This window comes from Pseudophryne corroboree, chromosome 3 (assembly GCF_028390025.1).
Source record: "Pseudophryne corroboree isolate aPseCor3 chromosome 3, aPseCor3.hap2, whole genome shotgun sequence".
NCBI classification, from domain to species: Eukaryota; Metazoa; Chordata; class Amphibia; order Anura; family Myobatrachidae; genus Pseudophryne; species Pseudophryne corroboree.
In genome coordinates this window covers 51,237,388-51,239,887 of record NC_086446.1, presented here as the reverse complement: position 1 = coordinate 51,239,887, position 2,500 = coordinate 51,237,388, and positions in this window count along the sequence as shown.

Genomic DNA, 2,500 nt, shown 5'->3' with positions numbered 1-2,500 from the left:
CTGAACTTCCGCGAATTGCAGTACCCGATTCGGCCCGCCGGGGGGCGCTGCCGCCGGGGGAAGAGGGGGACGGGCCGGGCCTGGCGCCGGGCTCCGCCGGACGCCCGGCGCTGCCCCGTCTCGGCCTCGGAAGGGGGAGTCGGGGGAACGGGAGGCCGGGAGTCCCGGAGAGAAAGAGAGAGAGAGAGAGATAGAGAGACCTCCGCGGTTCCGCCTTCGACCGCCGGGGGGCGCCGCGCACCCGTCCGCACGGGCCCGTCCCGGTGGCTCCCGGCAGGGCTCTCCCAAACCCTCTCCCAGGGCCCCGGTCCGGGAGCCCGACTGCGTCCGCTCTCCGCTTCCAGAGAGGAGGCTGTCGGACGGGGAGAGCTGGTACCGGGCTCCTGGAGCCCTGCCTGGGCAGCCTATGGAAGGGAGGGAGCCCTGGCCCTGCTGCTCTCCGAGCTCCGGCCCTGCTGCTCTCCGAGCTCCGTGCCTACTCTGCCACGGGTCCTTTCGCAGGAGCTCCAGGGAAACGGGCTTTTCGGCCCCTGACAGAGTCCCGGCTCTCTCGCTCGCCTCGTTGGTACCTACTGATCCGGCGGAGGTGTTCTCCGGCGGGTAGCGACACGGACGGCCGAGGGCGCGCTTCACCCAGGCTTCAACCGTCTCCTCCCCGAGCCCCTGGAAGTGCAGCTGGGCCGCGGGCGCCCCGGTCCGCACTCATCTGCGAAACTTCCACAAATTGCAGTACCCGATTTGGCCCGCCGGGGGGCGCTGCCTCCGGGGGAGAAGGAGACGTGCCCGGCCCGTACGTCGGGCTCCAACGGATGCCCGCCGTGGACCCTTTATAGGCCCCATCCTGGTCCTGCCATGCTGTTATCGGAGCTCCACGGCTATCTTGTCACTAAACCTTTCGTTTGAGCTCCAGGGCTTTTTGCTTTTTGTAACCCGGTTCCTGGAGCCCTGCCTGGGCAAAATCGGATGCAAGAAGGCCCTGCCCATGCTGATCTCTGAGCTCCGCGCATCTTCTGTCACGGGTCCTTTCGCAAAAGCTCCAGGGAAACAGGCTTTTCGGCCCCGGACAGAGTCCCGGCTCTCTCGCTCGCCTCGTTGGTACCTACTGATCCGGCGGAGGTGTTCTCCGGCGGGTAGCGACACGGACGGCCGAGGGCGCGCTTCACCCAGGCTTCAACCATCTCCTCCCCGAGCCCCTGGAAGTGCCGCTGGGCCGCGGGCGCCCCGGTCCGCACTCATCCGCGACACTTCCGCGCTGGAGTCCGACGCTCGCCGGCCGCGTCCCCCGGCCCGCGGGGGCCCGGGGGGAGGCCCGACGCGTGCGGGGGGAGGCGGCGGGCGGCGGGGGCGCCCCCGCGCCACCCGACGGCGCCCCCCGGTGGCCAGAGGCGGCTCGGAGCGAGACGATCGGGGGGGAACGGCGGCGCGTGACCCGCCCCGGCCCCCTTGGCCCAGCGGACGGGCAGGCGGCTCCCGGGCGACCCCCCCCGATCCCCGCCGCGGCGCCCCCCGGTGGCCGCCTGACGCCACTGCGGGGGGTGCAGATTCCGTGTGTCCTCTCGGATAAAAACAAAAGAAACGATTCCCGTCGGGCGAAAGTAAGTGGGACGCAGGGCCCCGGGCCCCGACGGTCCGCGCGCGCGGCGCCCCCCGCTGGCCGGTCGAAGGGATGACAAAAATAAAATGAAAAAAAATTCAAAAAAGCACTCGCCCCAAACAGACGAAAGGTACCCGGTCCGCCCGGATGAACCCTCCCCCGTGTCCCCGCCGCGGCGCCCCCCGCTGGCCAGCCGAGGTAATACACGATTGAGAGGGGGGGAGTGAAAAAAAGGGGCAAAAAATGAAAAACACCCCACCCATTTGAATGCAAAGTCCCGGAGCGGCCAGGGGTGGACGCCGGTCCGCGCGCACGGCGCCCCCCGCAGGCCAGTTGAAGGGAAGAACGGAACGAGACTAAAAGATAAAAAAAAAATTTCAAAAAAGCACTCGCCCCAAACAGATGAAATGTACCCGGTCCGCCCGTGTCCCCGCCGCGGCGCCCCCCGCTGGCCAGCCGAGGTAATACACGATTGAGAGGGGGGGAGTGAAAAAAAAAGGGCAAAAAATGAAAAACACCCCACCCATTTGAATGCAAAGTCCCGGAGCGGCCAGGGGTGGACGCCGGTCCGCGCGCACGGCGCCCCCCGCAGGCCAGTTGAAGGGAAGAACGGAACGAGACTAAACGATAAAAAAAAAATTCAAAAAAGCACTCGCCCCAAACAGATGAAATGTACCCGGTCCGCCCGTGTCCCCGCCGCGGCGCCCCCCGCTGGCCAGCCGAGGTAATACACGATTGAGAGGGGGGGAGTGAAAAAAAGGGGCAAAAAATGAAAAACACCCCACCCATTTGAATGCAAAGTCCCGGAGCGGCCAGGGGTGGACGCCGGTCCGCGCGCACGGCGCCCCCCGCAGGCCAGTTGAAGGGAAGAACGGAACGAGACTAAAAGATAAAAAAAAAAATTTC